Raw genomic sequence first — 21,984 nt, 5'->3', positions numbered from 1 at the left:
GGAGAAGGAATCCACAGAGAGGGAGTCCCAGAGGATGCTGGGAGAGCCAAGAAAGGAGTTTCAAGGGGCAGCCTGGAGGTAGGTAGCTATTGACACCTCATGCCAGGGCCAAGGACTCTACTCTAGATGTGGCCTATAAATTTAGTTCTCTCTTCCTGATAGTTAACAAGTCCCTTCTTGTGGAGATGGTTTTTCTTTTTCCTCAGTAGACCATCATCTGATGCTGTGCAAAAAAAAAAAATGTGAAAAATAATGAAGATGGCTCTAATTATAGAGGTGACCTTTTCAACACACTTCCACTGAGGAGCAGATACTAGGAACCCACAGAAAAGGGTGAGAGAGGAAGCAGGTTAGGACCAGTGAAGACCAAGCTACAAGATGGCCCATCTCCTCAAGGGTGACCCAGCAAAGGAAGTTTCCATCAAGACAGGGCCTGACTCAACCTCTCCCGAGCAAACCAGACACCAGCCACCAAACTGCTGGCACAAGAGTTTCCATAATGAGACGCTTCCAGGAAAGCCCATAAAACCTTTACTGTAAATTCAATAAACTGGGTTTTGAACATGGGGGTGGTGGAGAGCCTGGAGCCATACCCCACCTCTGCCCTCCCTCGTGTCACACACAGAAGACAAAAGGGCAGCCCACCCTTCTCCCACTGCCAAGACCTCCCTGTTGCCCAAGTCATCTCAACACATGCCCCCCACCCCCCAGGCCACCAGACCAAGTCTAGCCAGTCCTCCTGACAGTCCGTTACCAGTGAGGAAAGTCAAGCCCTCAACCCTTCCAGCCCACTAATGCTCAGGGATACAGCTCCCATGCTGTTAGTTCAAAGAACATTAGCCACCTGGTTCAGGAAAAGAGAAATGTACCCCCAAACATTCAGCCCAAATCAAGAAGTTTCACTTAAGGGAGAATCGCCACAGTGTTCCCTCTGTCCTGGTCAAAATCCTCCCTTCACTCAGTCTTCCTACCATTCACCAAGATCCATACTCCAGATCCCTCACCCCTGACCCTGACATTGAGACCATGATTTTACACACACGCATGCACGCACACACACGCGCGCACACACACACACACACTCACACATGCACACATGCATGCTTACCTCCCATCTCCACATTTCACTCTGTTACTCCAACCCCAGCCTCAGTCTGTCATCCCGGCCTGGGCCTGCAGGACTCTGTGATGCTGCAAAGTGTCCCATGTGAGTCCCTCAGCCTGGACTGTGTGTGCGGATGCCAGGAAGAGCAGGCCTTGGGCTTGCACAATTGGCATTTGGCTGGCACCATCCAGTCAAGGTGAGTATCTGGAAAGGTCATGGCAGATCGTGTGCTGGGGAATGAGGCAGATGGCCTGTGTGGAAAGGAACAGTTTTACCAGCACAGGCTAGGAAATTGGGCTTTTTCAGCGGGTAGAGACTCCCCCAAAGCTTTTGGAGCAGAAGGCACTGAGACACCAGAGCCCAATCAACTCAGCACTAGCATTGTGATGTGAGAAAACTCTTGCCTGAAGAGATGAAGTGACTCTCACAGACACTCATTCACTCTGGGGTACTGTCAGTGAGCCTGCTATGGGCCGAGCACAGTCCTGCCAAGATTAGGGGATCACATGAGAGCATACATAAAAACTGTGTCTCACACTACCCAAGGGAGCGGAGGGGAGAGGGAAGGAGGAGGGAGGGGAGGGGAGGCGGGTGAGCACCTGGGATATCCAGCCAGGTGTCCTGACTTGCCTACTCCTGTACTACAGGCTTGGGAAGCAGCCTCCAGGAGGCCAAGACTCCCAGCAGGCTCCACACGCCTGACCCTATCAGAACTGGCAAAAGAAAGAAGAAAAAAGAAAAAAAAAAACCCTCTTGCTCCGCGTGGGTAGGGTTTCACATTCCTTTCCTGCCTCTTTGCTGGAGGACCACAGAGTCCTCAGCTGCAATACAAGCCTGTCTAGAAGACATCCCACCCCTACTTAGACTGTGGACATTTTCCAGATATTTTTTAAAAACTGCTTTTTTGGGGAAGCTATTTTCCTTCAGCCCTGGCCCAAGGACAAGCCAATCAGCATTCACAGTTGGAGAGTACAGGGGCAGCATTGCGGGGTACAGAGTGCATCTGCCTGCAGGCTTGAAGGGCACCAATCTGCCTGTACTTTTCCATGAATAGGAGGGAGGGGTCAGCACGGGACTGCCTTTCCCAGGAAAGCTGCCTGGTGGCCTGGCATTCTGGAGATTTTTCCAGCCAGATCTGGGGAACTTACTGGAACCTAACAAAGCCGTGGCCAAGGTCCCTGAAGGTGTACAAGGATGGGCAGCTCTGATCATATAGTGCTCCTGAGGGCCCTGCTCCCAAAGCCAGCTTCCTCTCCTTGAGGGACCTGTGCCATAGGTCTTTATTCTGTGTACCTCCCCATCATCTGCAGATCATAAATACAGCGATCACTGGGCCTGATCAGCCTCTCCTCGAGCCTATGTTCATTCTTTGTGACTGGGTCCGGCCCAGTCGCAGAGCAGCATCGAGAAAATAAACTCCTGCCCCAAACAGAACAGGAAGTTAGTTAGCATAGAGGTGACATGGGTTTTATGAAGAAGCAGCTAAGCATGTGGCATCCGACATCCTCACACAGGGTGGCTCTATCACCTTCTGGTTTCTGAGCCTCGGTGAGCCACAGGATGGTGGGTAGGATTCATCAACACGATGCGGGTGCATGCAAAGCTGGTGGCTTACCATGATTGTGAACAGCCAGACTCACCAGGCCTCATCCCGTCCCGACCTGTGAAGGCAAAAGGGAAGATGAAGGTTCAAGAGGTACCTAGAGCAGCCCCGAAGGACCAGTCCCCACCCTGGGAGCTGCATGGGACAGCTGCCCTTTGATGGTCAGGTGTGCGGAGGGAAACGAGGTCTTAGCACAGGTCTGCTCCTAGAGAATCCCGGAACTGAAGCTCTAAGGAGGCCACTCGGGGCTCAGAAGCAGTCTCCAAGTGACAACCTAGACCTGTGCCCTGGACAGGACCCAACTTCCCGCTGGGCTCATCAGTCAGAGCAGCAGCCAGCCCCTTTCCAGCTCCTTCCCACCAGTGCCTGCCTCTTCCTGCAAAGGCTTGGACTAAAACCATCACATGATACGATATTTCCTTAAGTCATGCTTGATGGGACAATGTGTGCAGTGTAATCATTCCAAGAATGCTATTAAATATGAATATTGGCTAGTGACTGGCTGCAAGGCCATATTCCCAGGTTATCCGTGATGCTTTTGAGCGTCAGACCAGAGGTTAGAATAAATAAATTCTCCTCGGTGCTTTTCTGTGTTTTCCAAAAGAGCAGATGTAAGTTTTGTAATCATAAAGCATGATCGTTTTTAAGTTCACCACTGGCCTTTTAGGACACACACTGGATCATACCCTCTCCTGATTACATATCATCAATTGCTCCCCATGACACGTAGACTAAAACTGCAACGCCTTCCCCCGCCCGCTGCACCTCATCTTTCTGGACATCACCCTCCAGCTTCTACCTCCAAGTCACTCTCTTGCTATGGAACACAGTCCCCACATTTGCAGCTGTGTGACCTTCAGCAGGTTTCTTAACTTCTCTGTGCCTCGGTTGCCCGTGCTGGAAGACAAAAGACCTCATAGAAGGAGGTAGTTGTGAGGACTGTGCCTGGCACACTGCCTTCGCCACCATTGCCCTCCCCCCTGCTTCTCCGGCAGAGCGCAAATGTCACTTCATTCTTACCTGGTAGATTTCTTACCCATCAGGCCTTCCTCAGAAGGGCCTTCCAGCCAGCAGCTCCGGACTCTTCCCATTCCATTGTTTTTTCATAGCATCTTCTAGCATCCTCCGGCGAACTTGTTAGGATGTCTGCACCGCTGACGCGGGGCCTGGCTTTGCTGCACCACGCCTCTCCACCAGACTTAAGCTCCATGAGGGTCTGTATCCTTGCAGGTTTGACCGCCCCCAAATAATCTGGGCTAAGTTAGAAAAGTCTAGCAGACAGTAGGTGCTCAATAGATGTTGACTGAAAGCATGAACAAGGTGCCCTCGCCTCACAAGATGACGACCAAATGTTCCTACTTCGGAACTAAGCGCTGGCAAATAATAAAGCTGTGCTACGTGGCCGCTGGAGCCATTCTTGGTCACTGCTGTGTGGTTTCTTTTTCTTTTGTGTTTTTAGACCTATTTATTTTTATTTTACGGTAAGTGTTCCGGCTGAATCTGTGTCTGTACACCACATTCGTGTGGTACCCTCAAGGGCCAGAAGAGGGCATCTGAAACCCTGGAACTGGAGTCTCAGACCGTAGTGAACTACCAAATGGGTGCTCAGAATTAAATCCCAGTCCTCCAGAAAAGCAACAAGCGTTCTTACCATCTCTCCACCCCTCTATGTGGTTTCTTGACATCACAATCTTTGCTTGTTTAGTTTTTGTTGTGGTTTCAGACAGTGTAGCGGTCTTGCAGTGAACGGGTAGCGGTGGCCACACCCCCTTGGGCGTGGCCTCACGTAGGGAAGCTTGAGGCGCGGTTTGCCTCTGCGTTTTCTTTCTGGTGGGTTAGCCATTCCGGTAGGAAGGGCGGAGAAACGCTTCCACGGTTCTTTGCATTTTTCTGTGTAATTGTTCCCCAGTAAACATCCATTTATCGTTTATATTGGGTCTATTGAAATAATTACATCCTCACCTTCAAGATGGTGTCTCATATAGCTAAGGTTGGCCCTCCTGCCTCCACTTCTCAAGCGCTAGACTCTAGGAGTGTGTCAGCGTTCCCTGCACTAAACCTCACCAGGCTAGACCAAACAAGAAAGCTGCTACGAGAATGTCGGGATCATGTACCCGAACGAAGGGCAGGAGCCGAAAGCTGCTTCTCTCCGACGGACCAGCTGTCTCCCTTGGATGTTGCCTGGTAACCAGGCCTCAGAACATCTCAGCTCCTGGCACTCACAGCCACACAGAGGGTGCATCTTTCTTCAGTCCAGCTTGGAAATGTTGAGAACGAGCCTGCAGGCCTGAGTTAGTCATACCTTCCTCCCTGTGGGTAGAAGGAGGCTATCCACTGAGAGGACCAAATCATGAAGCACAAACCGAGTCCTCGGAGCCTACCCCTGCAGGTTCCCAGAAAGGAAGATGGGCCCATTCCAAGTGAGCAGTGCTCTGGCACCATGCACTCTGTGAAGCATCAATCTCTCCAGAGAGCTGGCTGTCTCAGAACCGTTCCCAGGAAGTCCTCTTTACCATCTCAGCGCCCAAAGCTTGTTATCCTCTCCTCTCTTATCCTCTTTATTTATTTTGTATTTTATTTTCTATTGTTTGTTGTCTTAGTATGTTATATCATATTCTAATACAATGGACATCTGTATTAGATGCAGCTTATGCAGGTGGCCGCATCACACCACTCAGGGAAATCTCTGTAATTCACAATGCTTCTGGAGTAGTTGAAAATCCAGCCTGCACAGCTATCCTAGGTAGCTGTGCTTGTCACCATCCAGGAACCAGATTACTAATCAAAGCACACTTGTGGCCTTCCCACTCAGTCCCTCTGCATCTTATAGGAGCTGTTTCCTTGCACAGTTCACATAAATATGTGGCAGTGGTGGACTTTATTTTGACAAGCTCATCTTCAGTAGTTCTGAGGGGCATGAGGGGTTCTGTGTTCTCTCCCTGAGTCTTTATGACTTTAATGACTGACTCCCTCAGCAGAGTATGACACAGTTTATGTTGTATGATTCTCAAGGCCAAGCCAAGAAGTGCACTGCTGTCCAGTGAGCTCTCCTGGTGAACCAAGAAATGCAATGAGCCAGCTCTGAGATCAGTGTCTATTGTGTTGTCCTGGGGAGCCTGCTCTCAAAGAGCAGGCAGCAACTGAGCAACATGTCTGCCCAACCACACAAGCCTATGTCTCACACATCTGAAGGCAGGAAATCCAAGATCAAGGTACTGATTTGCAAAGTGAAAGCCGGATTTCTTCTCAGTGGCAGTCAGATGCCTTCTTGCTGTACCTCAGCATGGCAGAGATTGCTGGTGCCTTCCTCTTCTTATACAGGAAGAGACTCCACCCCATAGCCTCATCTAACCCTAGTTACCTCCCAAAGGCCATACTACCAAAGACCATCCCATTACACTGAGGACTAGGGCTTTAGCGTGTGACTATGAAGGACACATGTTAAGGCTGGAGAATTTATTATAGACTGACTCATAAGCTCTATCCTTAAGTCAGTTTAAGTAGCTGTGTCTTTTTAGTAATTCTTCCATTTCACCTATGCTATCTAATCTGTTGGCACACAGGTATAAACTGATAATCCTTATCTTCCATTGCTGTGAAGTCTGTAGTGATGTCTCCTCTTTCATTCCAGGCTTTAGAAACATGACTCTTCCTTTCCACAGCTAAAATAATTTTTTAAGATTCCACTTTAGGTTTCATTCTTTTTCCCCCTGTTCCTTTTCTATTTGCTGTTTCCTCCACCACACTCCACCACACCATACCCCGCCCCATCTACCATTATTCTTTCCTTCCTTCTGGGCTCTTTGGCTAGACTTCTCTTTTCCTACTTTCCCTAGGCAGGCCAAGTTATGGATTTGAGATCTTTATTTCTCTTAAAACTCTGTATTTATAGGTATAAATGTCAATCAAGTGTTGCTTTCACCATATTTTATGAGGTTGGCTATGTTGTGATGTTTGTTTTCATTCATTTCATAGTATTTCTAATGTCTCTGTGGTCTCTTCTCTGACTTAGTAGTCATTTATGAATGTGTTGTTTAATTTCTCATTATTTCTGAGTTTATCGTATTTGCTCCTAATATTGACTTGTAGTTTAATCCCATTGTGGTCAGAAGACAGATTTTTTAATATGATTTTAATCTCTTTAAGCCTATGAAAGCTTAATTCTGACAGAAGGGCTTGTTCTGGAAAATCTCCATGTGCACTTGGGAAGAGTGTGGCTCAGCTGCTGTGGGGAGTATCCTGTGGGTGCCTGTCAGGGAATTGGTTTGAGTTAGTTTATAATCATTTGCAGATCTTCCTTTCCCCTGTTCGTCTGTCTAGTTGTTCTACCTGTTAGTGAAAGAGTGGTACTTGGGACTGGGCAAATGACCCAGTGGGTAAGAATGCTTTCTGTTCAAGCATGAGGCCTGAGTTCTGATCTCAGCATCCACATAAAAAGCCAGGAGAGGCTGCACACAGGCCTGTCACCCTACCACTGTGTGAGGCAGCCTAGTTGTCAGCCAAGTCAGCCTAGCTCCACATTCACTGAGAGATCGTGTCTCAGGAGGAAAGTGCTAGGCCGGGACACACACCTGATGCTGTCCTCTGGCCTCTGCATGCATAGGCACAGGCACACCTGCCCACACATGTGCACATACAGCAACAACATTCACACAAGAAACTGTGATACTGAAGTTTCTGTAGATGGAAGTGTCTGTCCTCCCTGGTCCTGCAGTCATTCAGTCCCAAATAAACACAGAGGCTAATATTAATTATAAACTGTTTGGCCTATTGCTCAGGCTTATTATTAACAAACTCTTACAATTTAAATTAACCCATAATTCATATCTATGCTTAGCCATGTGGCTTGGTACCTTTTCTCTGTAAAGCATTCTCATCTTGCTTCCTCTGTGTCTGGCTGATGACTGCTTCTCTGCCCTTCCTCTTTCCAGAATTCTCCTAGTCTTGTAGCCCCACCTATACTTCCTGCCTGGCTACTGGCCAATCAGCATTTAATTAAACTAATATGAATGACAAGTCTTTACAGTGAACAAGAATATTATCCCACACCAAGTTTCCAACTAATATTGTTGAATTATTGAATTCTTCATTTAATGTTGTCAGTTTCTTCTTCTTATGGATACATATATGTTTATAATTATTTCTTCCCAGTGTATTGATCTTTCCATCTCTGTAAAATGTCTTTTTCTGTAGTAATCTTTCTGCCTTGAAGCCTGTTCTTTGATGTTGACATAGCTATCCCAGCTTTCTTTTGTTTACTACGCCGTAAATTCCTCACGTTCTTAGAACTTACCTATGTCATTGAATCGACAGTAAATATTTGAATGTAGTTCTTATCTACTTTCTGGTCTCTGCCTTGATAAGTGCTTTAATCCATTCCCACATCATTCAATTACTCATTTGGTAAACCTCACACACGCCTGTCAGTGTCCACTGTCTGTCTTCCATGTGTCATTCCTCTGTTCCTCCATTACTGCCATCTTTGTTGTTTTCTTTGTTAGTTATGAGAATGAGTCCTCTGTGCCTAGTGTTGTGTTTGACAAAGACACGTTCTTTCAAGCATCTTTGTGCTCTGTAAAGCTGTCAGCAGTTTGGTAGCCAGTGCTTCAAGCCAAGCATGCCTTGCAGGTCTGCAATCCTAGCACTGAGGAGGCTGAAGCAGGAGGATCAGGGCTTCACACTTAGCTCCATAGTGAGTTCAAGGCCAGCCTAGGCTACAGGAGACCCTGTCTCAAGATATAAAAATAAAATGAGCATTGTTTCATAAATTTTCTTTTAAAAACAAATAGGAAAAGGCAAAGGTTACAAACAGAAACCTGTCTTTCCCGTTGCCTGTGTAGCTGCCTGTCACAATGAAGTCTTTCTTCTCCATGTGGAGTCAAGACACTGCTAGCTACCCTTGCTCTCAGGCCAAAAGAACATTTGTTATTATTTCTTACAGGGGAATTCTTACAAGAAGTCATTTTTGTTTAATTTTTGTTTATCTTGGTGTTTCAAGTTCTTGTTAGTTTTTTAAACAATACTGCACTTAATATAAAGTTCTCTCTTGACAGCCTAATTCTCTCAACAGTTTGTCATCTTGCTGTCTTCTGATGTCAACAATTCCTGGTGTTTTTAGCCCTTAATCTTAGGGAGGAACTCTTGCATGTGTTGAACTAGGTTTTATTGCCACTTTCAATATTCTCTCTTTATCTTTGACTTTTAAACATTGTGATTATGATAAATGTAAATCTCTTCAAATTGATCCTACTTGGAGTTTTAGTTTCTTTTACATTCCTTTTATTGAAAAACAATTAGCTAATTCTTTCTCAATTCTCCTTCAAGTGTCTTGAGGAGTATGTTGATATGCCTAATGAAGGCAGACAAATCCCTGAGGTTATGCTTACTTATTTATTATTAATTTGTGTTTCTGAGGCTGAGTAATTTCTAACTCACCTGTCTGTCTGTCTGTTTGCTTTGACATGGGATGTACCCTTGGCTGTCCTGCAAGCCACTATGTAGACCAGGCTGGTCTACAGATCAGCCTGCTTCTGCCTCTGCCTCCCAAGTGTTGGGACAAACTGAATGCTCCTGCAAGCCTGGTCTTTCTTGTCTGTCTTTGAGTCACCTGCTCTGTCTGCTCAAACCTGACCTGAGTCCAAGCGACTGTTACTCAGCAGTTACTAAACTTTGCAGTTCTCTTTGGTGAGACATCCTTACCGTATTTACTCTTAATCTTGGGCCACAGTTTTCTTTTGTTCTTTGAATGCATTTACAAAAACCAATTTAAAATCTTTGTCTAACAAATGCAACACATCCTATTCCCCTCCTGGGAGTGTTTATCTGCATTTTTCTTCTGTGACTGCAATGAAATAGCACGGTTGTTTGTCTTCTAACTTTTGGTTGAAAACTAAGTACATTTTAAAGTGGCCTTTCTCACAACCATGCTTGCTGCTGCTGTTACTGTTGCTGCCCTCTGCCATCACTGTCCACTGCCACAGCTGCTTGTTTAGTACAATAAGTGGCTCTGTTTGCTTCCTGGGATAATTCCATGAACTCAGTAATCGTTGTCACATGCAGTCACTGAGCTTTCTTTATAAACTGATGACGTGACCACTCCACAGTATAGCTAAGGAGAAGGTTTTTATTGTAGATAGGAGAGAGAATAGTCAAAGGCAACTGGGAGAGCCCAGGGCAGAGAGAAAGAAGTAGACTGACCATGGCCAGCAGACTGGATATAGCCACCAGAGAAGAGTGGGGTAGGGGACATAGAGAGAAGGAGAGCGCCAGAGAGAGAGAGAGGGGGACAGAGAGAAAGACAGAGATGACAGGAGGGAGCATGGCCAAAATAGCAGGTTATAAGGAGAGTAAGCAGCTGTGAGGGAAGCCCAGAAGCTTGGGGAGTTTAGCGTGGGGAGGCAGTGAGAAGAGCTGGAGGCTTGGTGGACTTTGAAACGTCTGCATGCACTTGTGGTCCTGAGGGAGCTGGGAGCCTGCATGCACGTTTATATGCTAGTAGATAGTCATTTGTCCCCTCTGCCTTCTGGAATTTGGGGAAATGGAATTTCCTTTGGACCTCACAGTTTCTACTTAGCTAGCTTAGATGTTAGCTAATAATTAGACAGAATTCATTTTTATTTAACTATCACATTTATATTACTATTTTGAGAATTTCATACAATGTGTTTTGACCATATCTACCCCTCCCTCTTTTCCCTAACTCCTCCAAGATCTACATCCCACTTCCCCATGTCCTCCCAACTTCAAATCTCCCTGTTTTGTAAGATAACCTGGTTTGTACTGCTCATATATATACTCACAGGTGAGGGGCCATCACCTGGTGCTATGTGGATCTACAAGATGCCACACCCATAAAGAAAACTGTCTCTCCCCCCAGTAGCCATCAACTTAGACAGAAACTTCTTTAAAGCCTTGGAGCCATGCGCCTCCTATCCTTCGCCATGCATGTACCCCGTGAACTCTGGAACATGTCTTCAGTATGCCGGTAGTTTGCAACTCTATCTTCGTCTTCACTCCCTGAGGCCCCACATCGGCACCAGATGGAGGAGAGAGGCCATGGCCTTCTTGGGGCTTTCTGGAGCATATGCTTATCACATGCCTTCTGGATCCACAAGCATAGGTGATATTGTGGCAGAGTCCCCTATGCCCCATCTCATTCTCAGTGGTTTGCCCAGCTTCGTACCCCAGGAGAATCACCTTCTCGTGCAGCTTGATGTTAAATGATTACAGTGACCTGTTTTTGGAAACTGACCTAGGAATGGGGCCTAACTGAATGAAATAAAGATCTCGGGGAACAGAGAGCTTTTTCATGAGGTCAAACAGTGACAGTGCTCCGGGGATAGAGCTTTAGAGGTATTGCAAGCCGCCGCCAGCGGCGCTGCACTGGACAGCTGGCTTTCACAAGCATCAGGCATCCAAGGATACTAGCTTCAAGGTGTGATGGTTAGTTTTAATTATCAGTTTGACCCAAACTAGAATTGCCCAGGAAGCAGGTCTCAGTGAGGGACTGTGTATACTGGGCTGACTTGTGGACATGTCTGGAGGACTCATTGAGGGACTGTCTACACTGAATTGGCCTGAGGACATGTCTGGAGGTCTCAGTGAGGAACTGTTTACACTGGGCTGGCCTGTGGCCATGTCTGGTGGACTTAGTGAAGGACTATCTACACTGGGCTGACAGTGGAAGTTTCTGGAGGACTGACTTAATTAAGTTAATTGATGTGGAAAAACCCAAGCCCACTGTGGGCAGCACCATTCCCAAGGCAAGGAGTCCTGAATGTGTAAGACTGGAGAAATTGTGCTGAACATAACTAAACAAGCAAGTAAGCATGATCAAATCCATGTCTCACTGCTCCTGACTGGGTGTGATATGACCGGCTGTTTTAAATTCCTGATGCCTTGGCTGATGTATTATTGTGGCTTATAACCCAGAATTATAAGCCAAAAGAGGCCCCTTTCCACTATCCTGGACTTTATTTGGGTTAATATATCGCAGCAACAGAGAAGAAACTAAAACACAGGACTGCCCTGGAGTTAAGACAAGGGGCATGGGAGTGGACGAGTTGGCACAGCACAGACCTGCTTTCTTGTCAAAACTCAGCCACTTTTCTCGAGTAAATATCTCTCAGACTGTTCAAACCTTGGGTTACTTGATAGAAATCTGTAAACATCAATTATGTCCATTTCTTTGAGAGAGAAATGAGTTTTCAGGGGTCTTCTACCAATCCTTAGTGAATCTTCCTTTGCAAGGGTGAAGGTGTGTCCCTGTAAGTATGTGAAGCTGTGTCCCTCTAAGGGTGTGAACGTGTGCTCCTGTAAGGGTGTGAAGGTGTGTCCCTGTAAGGGTGTGAAGGTGTGTCCCTGTAAGGGTGTGAAGGTGTGTCCCTGTAAGGGTGTGAAGGTGTGTCCCTGTAAGTGTGTGAAGCTGTGTCCCTCTAAGGGTGTGAACGTGTGCTCCTGTAAGGGTGTCAAGGTGTGTCCCTCTAAGGGTGTGAACGTGTGCTCCTGTAAGGGTGTGAAGGTGTGTCCCTGTAAGGGTGTCAAGGTGTGTCCCTGTAAGGGTGTGAAGGTGTGTCCCCTGTAAGGGTGTGAAGGTGTGTCCCTGTAAGTGTGTGAAGGTGTGTCCCTCTAAGGGTGTGAACATGTGCTCCTGTAAGGGTGTGAAGGTGTGTCCCTCTAAGGGTGTGAAGGTGTGTTCCTGTAAGGATGTGAAGCTGTGTCCCTGTCAAAGTGTGAAATGTATTCCTGTAAGGGTGTAAAGGTGTATCTCTGTGTCTTGCAGATTCTCTCTATTAAAAATTGAGTTTCTTGGCTGATTTTGTTGCAAATGCCATTAAATCCCAGCACTGGGAGGCAGAGATAGATGGATGTCTGTGAGTCCCAGACCACCTACAGTTACGCAGTGAGACCTGACACCGTGCGGGGGCCAGATCTTAAAACACTAAGATCATTAAAACCTTACTTCAAAGATCATTGTTAAGATGGTTCTTGATTAATAGATTATAAATTAATATATAAAAATCCAACAAGGTTTTAAAAGAATTGCACCATCTTGGGTTAAAGGTGAGAGACAATACAAAATTAAGACAACTTTGGAGCCAAAACTTTACAGTGCCAACAGTATGGTTGGAAAGCCACTCCACTGAAAATGAGATATTTGGTGTGTAAAGAGTAAAGTCAGAGAACAAAAACAACTTTCTGAAACAACTGAGCCAAATTCTTGTAACACGTAAGAGTCTGGCTAAATTTAGAATAACTGTGGCTCAGTGACTCTTGTGTGTGTTATTGCACAGCCTATGAACCGAAGGTTCTATAGCCTGCGTCTTCACCCTGGGACATTTGCCCAATTCATCCCCTCATTCCTTCACATGTTTCTCCATAGTCGCCTTCCTGATAAGACATGCTTCGAGTGCTCCGTTTGAACCACCATCGCCTTCCGCCCTTCTTTGTCCCCTTCTCTATCTTCATTTCCAGCACACCTTTAATTTAGCCAATAATCACATTGATGGCCTACTGTCTGTCCCTCAGGAGAATGTAAGCCAGCAGAAGAAATGGTGTTTTTGTCTTTCTCCACTACTGTTACATGCCAAGCACCTGGAAGATTCTCCAGTGTTTAATCCATTTTCACGGAATAGTAAGTGACTGTCTAGCTCTTCTGAGTTCTTACAGAACCAGGCCGTGACTGTTGCCAAGTGAACAAACACATCAATTCATCGCTCTCTGACTGCTTTGCTTGACTGATGATGAAGCTGATACTTTGTGTTTTCTCATCACATGTGTTTCCTCTCTCTGAAGCCTCTTCCATATCAACTCTTTTACAGGAATTACAGTAGCTCTGTATGTGTAACATGAACTGATCTTTTTGCAAGTAGACAAACAGTCCAAATGTCTTCTCTCAATATGACACTCATCTTTAAGATGTCTAATTTAATTTAATATGATAAGTATTCTTGTAAATTCTTGCTGTGTCTTATAAGTATTCTCTTGCTGGGGCATCAATGCTGTGTAAGTGTGTTTTTTTTTTTCAACGAAAATACTTTAGATATACTTTGTTGACCACAAAAGGATCAGTAAATTCAAGGTATTATAAACGACCTCTGGGGAAGGGGAGGGGAGCCTTCTGGAGAGGCAAGCCCACCCACTCCCAGACCCAGGGCCCCCAAACCTTCATGGAGCCCCTTCCTCCTCCTGCCCTCTAGCAACCAGATGAGAGATTCCATCATTAATCACCCCTAAAGCTGTCAGGGGGGCAAGGGGTGAGGGGAAAAGCCCAAGGGAAGGGGATGCTGTTGAGAAATACCAGACAGGCAGGAAGACCCCTCTGCTGCCAGGAGAATGCGAGCAAGTCCCAACAGAGGACTTAGGGGCTGAAATCTTAGCAGTGGGGATGTGCTAATGGGGGAGGGGACAGGCAAGGCTGAAACAGAGAAGGTGACATTTTGAAGGAAGGAACACTCTCAGATGAGTTCCCTGAGAGCAGGGGACTAAGGTGACTTGTGCTTCTGAGAAAAGGGCATCTGCTGCCACCTGCACCTCTGTATGGGGGAGAGGAGGGGAAGTGAGAGGGACAAAGGGCACAAGGAGCTGGGAGCTCTCTCTCTCTCCCTCTCTCTCTCTCTCTCTCTCATCCTCTCTCTCTCTCTCCCTCTCCCTCTCTCTCTCTCTCCATCCTCTTTCTCTCTCTCCTCCCTCTCTCTCTCCTCCTCTCTCTCTCTCTCTCTCTCTCTCTCTCCTCCCTCCCTCTCTCTCTCTCTCCATCCTCTTTCTCTCTCTCTCTCTGATCATAGGCTTCCTGAGCCCACCTCAACTTCATGACCCAAGGATCACATTTTTTTCCTTTATGGAAGAAAAGAGGAGGAATTTCAAAACATGAATGGCAGAAGATGCCCCTGTCCATCATGCTGAGATTGGCCTTATCTGTGTACAACCCGCTGTGATTACTAAGTGTCCTTCCCCCAACCCCACCCCACCCCGAAGGAAATGTTTCAGTGACGCTCATTTGAAGAGTTCACACTTGGCCTCCAGTGAATATTTGACTTTGAAACTTCCTGTCATCTTTGGTGAGAACAGAAGCTATTTCAAAAGTGCCTCTCTCCTCGACCTCCTTCCTGCTCAGGTATCCACCTCTGCCAGAACCAGGGCCTGGAGCTGAACCCAGCAGGCCTCACTCGGTCCCGGGTATTCCTTTAATTGGCACCCATTGACCTAGCTGAATCCTTTACCTCTTAGCATGACCAGATTCTGCCCCTGTTCTGGGTGAAGCACAAGTTGTCAATGAGAACAGTCATCAGTCAGAGAACAGGGCTAGGCCCAACTTCATCCCCTACCACACTGCAGACAGGATGGAGGTGGATCACAAACTGTATCATAATGCAGATGGGGACAAAATAAGAAGTTTGCTTAGTCAGGGCCGTGGTGGCTGACTCGGGAAGCAAAGGCAGGCGGATCTCTGTGAGTTTGAGGCCAGCCTGGTCTACAAAGTGAATTCCAGGACAGCCAGTGCTACACAGAGAAATCCTGACTCAAAAAAACAAACTACAACAACAACGAAGAAGAAGAAGGAGGAGGAGGAGGAGGAAGAAGAAGAAGAGGAAGAGGAAGAGGAAGAAGAAGAGGAAGTTTGCTTAGAACCTATAGACGCTCAGGGCCTGGTGACTACTTAGGGACACTGGTCGTCTGGAAAAGCCCAAGACTCTGCCCATCTCTATTCATGCTCCTGGCTGAATCCCTGCCTGGCAGACCAAGTTTGAGGTCCTGGTAGAATGACCCAGGGACTGGACAGCCAGATGTTTGTACTCCAGTTGAGCAGAGACCATGCACCCTGGGAGACAGAGTTCCGAGCAGTACCCATGGGGGTAAGAAAGACCATGATTCACACAAATCGGGAGGAGCCAAGGGACACTGTGCTTGCAACGTGCAAAGAGTAGTGGGTGGTGATATTTGTGCTCAGGAAAGACACTTGGTGGAACCTATAGCTGCCAGAACTTTAAGAACGTGGGAACCTGAAAGGCAGGACAACAGGAAGCCGGTGAGAGGGAGTCTGGGCTTGTGTGGGCTCCTCCTAAGAGCTGAGAGAGCCTTTGTGAAGCTGGGCCCTGAGGCCCACAACCATCCCTATGACAGTTCAGCAACGTCAACAAGAAGACAGCTAACCTCTACAACCCTGCGGCCTGAATGCAGCCAGTAGCAGCCAGGAGGCTGATGAAGCCCTTCCCCTTCCTCGGCTCTGAGCCTGGGACTCAGTCCCTGGTGCCCCACCTTAAACAACCCCAGAGTATCAGGGAACCCAAGGTTGATCCAGCTCCCACCATGATGAGGAGGACTCATGCTGGTCTGAGGAGACCAAGGGCGATGGGAGGTGACCTAACAGCAATACCCATAACCACCCATGTTCTCAGAAGTCGGAAAGCATTATGTGCTAAGCCACATTTGCGCGCTTCAGAAACCGACTCCCTTAATGCACAAACAGCAGCCTAAAGTGAGTCGTGCTGGCTCTGGGGATCTTCCAGGGACCCACTCACGTGGACAGTCAATGTTAGGTAGAGGAAGGAGTTAGAGAAATGTGCTCTCGGGCTGTGGTCCTGGTTCTTGGAAGACATGTGGCTTGCCAAGGTCCTTGCAAAGCTTCTCTCTGACAGCAGGGGGCGCTAATACCTGATAAACCCTGCCGGTGCAAAGGAAACTGGTAAAGAAACAGCCAGGAAATGATACCTTGGAAAGAACTGGAAAACAAACTGGCTACTGATGCAGGCAGCTCAGGCCCAGGCTTAGTGGATGTTGCAGCCCAGATTACTGACCCCCGAGTTAAGCAAACGTCACCGGGGAAAATCCAGGCTGGCCCTAAGATGACTCAAGTTGTCAGTCCTCTCACACTAGGCCCAGCAGACAACCACAGCCTATTTCCTCCTCTCTCAGCGGTGTCTGAGTTCACTCAGGTCAGAGTCACCCCACTCTCCGAAGAGGAAGAAACCTCAGGAAGGAAGTGAAAAGACGTCTCCCAGCTCAGCCTTACTGCTTGCTAATAACGTACCTCCTCGTATTCAAATCCCAGCCATCCGGCTTTCTCCTATTAGTGCAGTATGTGGGAGTGTTCTACCTGGAAGTGAAGAGTCCAGGCTGTCTCTCTATGCTCCCGCTTCCTCATTTGTGAAAGGAATATAAACATAAATACATTCAATGACAAACAAGAAACCTGGAGCATGAGAGGCACGCCTCCGGAAGGACATGGTGGGGGCGGGGGAGGGCATCGGAACCCCATGAGAGCACTAACTTTGACATTCATGTCTTGAATCCAACTCTTGTGAGCTGTGTGACCTTGAATACATTGCTTAACCTTTGCTAGCCTCAGTTTCCGCTCTTTCAAATGAGGAGGAGAGGGTGAAATGAGATGACGTCATACCCTAGTGTGGCTTTTAGAAGCTCCTTCGTAGTAACAAGTGCCATACCGCCATACCATATCCCCTTGCCACCTTAAATAATATATTAAGGCACTCCAATAATTGGAGAGTGCTTGCAATGGCCAGGCATTATAATGAATTACAAAAGTCACAAAATGATAAATATTTCTTATTTTTGTTTATGTTCATTTAGCAACTTTCTGATTGCTTTGGTAGTTATATCTCTTTACATTTTTTTTTTACCAGAACTGGGTAATATTCAGCAGGACACATTTCACTACCATTTCAAAGATGAAGAAACTAAGATTCTAGGAGATTAGATAAATTAGCCAAAGTCCACCCTCCCAGCTACTCAGGAAAAGAACCAGGAAGAAAATGACTCTTCATAACTTTAGTTACTACCTTCAAGGGCATTAATACTATCGTGATATGGGTCTCAATAGGAGATTATAACCAAGTCATATAGGATGACATCAAAGGAGAGCACAACAGCTCAGAAAAGGGAAAGCATGTTAGCTAGAACCCTGATTACATGTTTGACTTTCACTGTTCACTGCGGTTAAAAGCCCTAGGGAGAACAGATGCAGCTGAGAACTCGCCATGAGAGAAGACTGGGAACATGGGCCCAAATCTCAGATGAGATATGAATCTTTTAAACGCATTTATTATAGAAAATGTTTTGTGTATGCCAAGGACTATGTCAGAATACATTCACAGAGAAAACTCACAAATCCTACTTCTGAGCTTATCAGCCAGCAAGGCAGACAGGCAAGGGTCAGATAATCAACACAGAGGCACAAACAGTCATCCTTCAATATCCATGAGGCACTGCTCCAGGATCCCTGCAAATACAAAATCTGCAGGTTCTCAGACACTATGACATGATGTTTCCATAACTATACAATCTTCCCAGATACTTGAAAACATCTTTAGACTTGTTGCATCACTTAAAACACTGTGAATGCTGTGTAGATTTGGCGGGGAGGGGGATGTAATGACATAGAAAGAAGTATGTCTGTGTTCAGTACTGACACAGGTTGTTGCTGAAATGTTTTTGGTCCATTGGTGATTGGATCCACGGGCATAAAAACAGTGCACACAGGGGGCTGACTATAATTACAAACTGAGATAAGCGTTATGATAGAGACATATCAGGTATGTACCAGGAAAGCTTCTAAGCCATGAAACCTGGCCAGTAGCTGGGAAGAATGCTTGGGACCCACTCAAGGAACACTGCAGGTACAAGGGAGCATGTGCCAAAACCCAGCAGTAAGCATGCAATGCCCAAGAAAGGCAAAGAGGACAAGAAGTCAGGAGATGTAGAGCAGGGTGGTTGAGAAGCTACTAGTGACCAGACCAGTTTGGACCTTGCAGGCTGTGGTTGGATATTGAGTTTTAGTCCAAATTCATATGCTGAAAACTAACCAGCAGTGTGAGCATAGTGAGAGATGGAGGCATGTGAGAAGGTCACTCGTGAATGTGACTAGTGCCATTGCAAAGGACCTTGGAGAGGCAGCTCCCTCCTTCCATTATGTGAGACTACAGCTAGAAAATGCCACTATGACTCAGAAGCCTCACTAGACATGAAATCTACTGGTGTTTAATCTTGGTCTTCCTCTAGAAGCCTCTAGAAATATGAGAAATGACTGTCATTGTTTATAAGCTATCTGGTTTATGGTATTTTTGTTGGACTTCGGTACTGTTTAAGATTCTCAGTGGAGATGAAGCCGAGCAAAGGACTGTGAAAAGAGAACTGGAGATGGCTTATTAGGGGCTCTTTGGTCATACGCAACAGTAGGAGAGTCTGGTTGACTTCAGCACAATGCTAGTGTACTGGAAGAAGTCAGTTTACATCAGTCTGCCTCACCTCGAAAAGGGCAGAGGCGAAGGCTATGCCATAGGCTGGGATGGCCAGGAAGGGCCCACTCTTGGTAGAATAAGGGGCTCCATTGATCTCCAGTCTTTAGTCACTCTCCCAAGATTCAAGTTCTCTGGGGAACAAATCTGAAAACACAGATGCCACTTTTAGCCTGACACTTTCTCAATAAGCTAGCCTCCAACAAGGAAGAGCTTTTCCCCCAAGGAAAGTCACAAGGAAGCTGGGTGACATCCCCAAAGAATTTAGCAAGAATTCTAGACAAGCACTAACCCATCGGAAGTGGAGGTGTGGCTCTGTGGTAGAAGACTTTCTTGCCTAGCACAAGCTCTCCAACTTCCATCCTCAGCACCAGAAGGTAGAGTGACCATCAAATGTCTACTGTGGGTTCTAAAGAAACATCTACAGGGTCATCAGGTTCAAACTAGAGGTTCCGGAAGTGGCCTATTTCTGGCAGCAATTTGTCAAGGGAGCAGGCCATTTGAAAGTTTGGGAGAGAAGAAGCAGAGAAAGAAGCTTCCAGATAGCATCTTAAATAAGGCCCCACATCATAAAAAGCTCTCCCCCAGGCTTTGTTCTCTGACTAGTCTGTAGCTTTTGAAGAGACACCAACCTCATGAAACCTACAAGCTGTCAAATATGGTAGAAATGGCAGGAGAAACTGAGTAGGAATCTCACCATGTCATCAAAACTAAAGATACACCCGTCCATCCAAGGATGAAGGCTGACCTGCAAGTGTTCTCTTCTTTAGAGAGAATGAAGAAGCTCTCTCTGCTGACTGTAGATGAGATTCTGGGTGTGCAGGACAACATGCCAGGGAAACCCACTTGTGGGGTCTACAAATGGGCCTAGAGGAAGGAGGTACCTCAGATGAGCCAGAACCACATCTCCCCAGAAGATCTGTTAGAATGGCATGGCAATTTCCTTCCTGAATTGGCAAGTTTTGCCCAAAATGTGCTAATTCTCACAGGAAGAACATTTTTATGTGGACTGCAATAACCTAAGAAACCCACCATGCTTCAAAGAAAGCAGACATTGCAAAAGCTCTGAGGATAAAAGAAGTTGCCCAAGATCTGGGCATCACGGTGAAACAGGGCATCTCCATTTGCCTCCTGGGTGATGTGTTCCCTGAAGCACAGTACAGGTGTCTTCATGCAGGTTGGAGACTTCAACTTAACTGTGGAAAATGTCCTTTCGTTTTCATGGAGACTTCCTTTGCTGCATTTAAATGAAAGCTTTTTGGTGCAGTAAGAACGTCTAAAAATAGATGAAACTGTGATATGTAATGTGTCAAATATTCAAAACATCACTGCCAAAATCAAGAGATGTCTGTTTCTTCAGAACGTCCATCATTTACAAACATGTCACTCCCATGTGAAGCAAGCTGATGAGTTTACAATGAGAACCAAGCAAATGTGGGTGACAGAAATGGTTCTATATGAAGAATGTCTGCTATGCAAGCATAAGGACTCAAGTTGAAGTTCCCAGCACCTACGTAAAATCCAGGCATAAGCACATAAGTCTGTAACTCCAGTGTCACTGGTCAGGATGAGCAGAGATAGGAAAATCGCTCAGATTTGCTGGCTGCCAGCCTAGCTCCAAATTCAGTGGGAAACCCTGTCTCAAGGGAATAAAGTGGAGTGTGATTGAGCAGGGTTCCAAACATCCTCCTCTGGTCTCCATATGGGGGTGCATGAACCTGTGCATATGTGTGCATCTCTCTCTCTCTCTCTCTCTCTCCTCTCTCTCTCTCTCTCTCTCTCTCTCTCTCTCTCTCTCTCTCTCTCTCTCTCTCTCTCACACACACACACACACACACACGTTTAAAGGAAGAAGAACTGAATGTATGTTAAGAACAAGCGAAGGAAAGGCTGTACCAGCTCCTTAGAATGAAGCTTCCCACTGTGGAACAGCAACTTCCTCCCTGCTAATGGAGTTAGTCGTATCTGTGTGCCATCTATCTGATTGTTTCCTGAATATTGATTGATTCAGTTATCTTAATTCTTTACTTTGCCTCAACAAAAGCAATGTCCAAATATTTCCCATGTATATTACCATAAAGCACTAACTAATAAACTGTAACTTGACCTGCACGCACTGACAAATCTTCTTGTCTGTATTCATGTCTACAGGGTGAGGTTCCAGGACCCCCAGGTATAGAAACCAGCAGATGTGGAATGGGAAGATGACTACGTGATTAGGAGGACCAAGGCTCTATTCCCAACATCCCATGGCAGCTCACAATCATCTGTAACTCAAATTCCAGGGAACCCAACATCCTCTTCTAGCATGCATGTGGTGCGCTTACATACATGTAGTTATTAACATAAAATAAAAATAAATCTTAAAACATCTGCAGATGTCTAATAAAATGGCATAGTATTTGCATATAACCATATGCTTTAAATCATTTTCAGATTACATATAATACCTAATGCCATGCCAATGTTATGTAAGTAGTTGTTATAGTGTTTAGGGAATAACAAGAAAAAAATCTTTACTTATTAAATACAGATGCAACTTTTCCTCCAACACTTTTCATTCCCAATTGGTTGAATTTACAGATCGGAAGACTGAATAATCTGTGGCCAGTGAAGTTGGACTGTGGTCAGTGACCCAGGCCTACCACATTCTATCCCTGCAGAAGTATGGAGGTAGCCTCACCCCCAAACACATGGTCGCCACATCACAAAACAAGGGGAAAGGCCTGAGAAGATGTAGCAAGTATTTTCCTGCTACAGTGAAGTTTCCATGTTCTGTTTAGTCCATTATCTCCTGCAATATTCTCTGTGCCTTATACTAACCCAAGGGTGAAGCCCCTCCTCTCAGTCCCCAGAGAAAACACCACTGGCTGGAAGTTTGGGGGCCAGCCTGTAACAGGGAGACCAGTGCGACACTGCACAGCTCAGCACGTGTTTGGTGACTCATGTCAGACATCCCATTTCTTAAGTTTCTGGGCTAGCCTTGTGAATCCTGTTTCTTACATTTCTGGGCTAGCCTTGAG

General features: G+C 46.2%; 1 long non-coding RNA gene across 1 annotated transcript in view; it reads right to left on the bottom strand.

Annotated features, from left to right (window-relative positions):
• Positions 1 to 6,487: 6,487 nt before the first annotated feature.
• LOC121142371 overlaps positions 6,488 to 21,984 on the bottom strand; it is a 46,103-nt gene continuing 30,606 nt past the window's right edge. Inside the window, exon 3 of the long non-coding RNA XR_005879377.1 lies at positions 6,488 to 6,957. This is a non-coding gene — a long non-coding RNA (uncharacterized LOC121142371). The remainder of the gene's footprint in view (positions 6,958 to 21,984) is intronic.

Source organism: Mesocricetus auratus, unplaced genomic scaffold (assembly GCF_017639785.1).
Source record: "Mesocricetus auratus isolate SY011 unplaced genomic scaffold, BCM_Maur_2.0 Super-Scaffold_100009, whole genome shotgun sequence".
Lineage (NCBI taxonomy): Eukaryota > Metazoa > Chordata > Mammalia > Rodentia > Cricetidae > Mesocricetus > Mesocricetus auratus.
The sequence above is the reverse complement of the archived record's forward strand: the minus strand, read 5'-3'. Positions and strand labels throughout refer to the sequence as shown.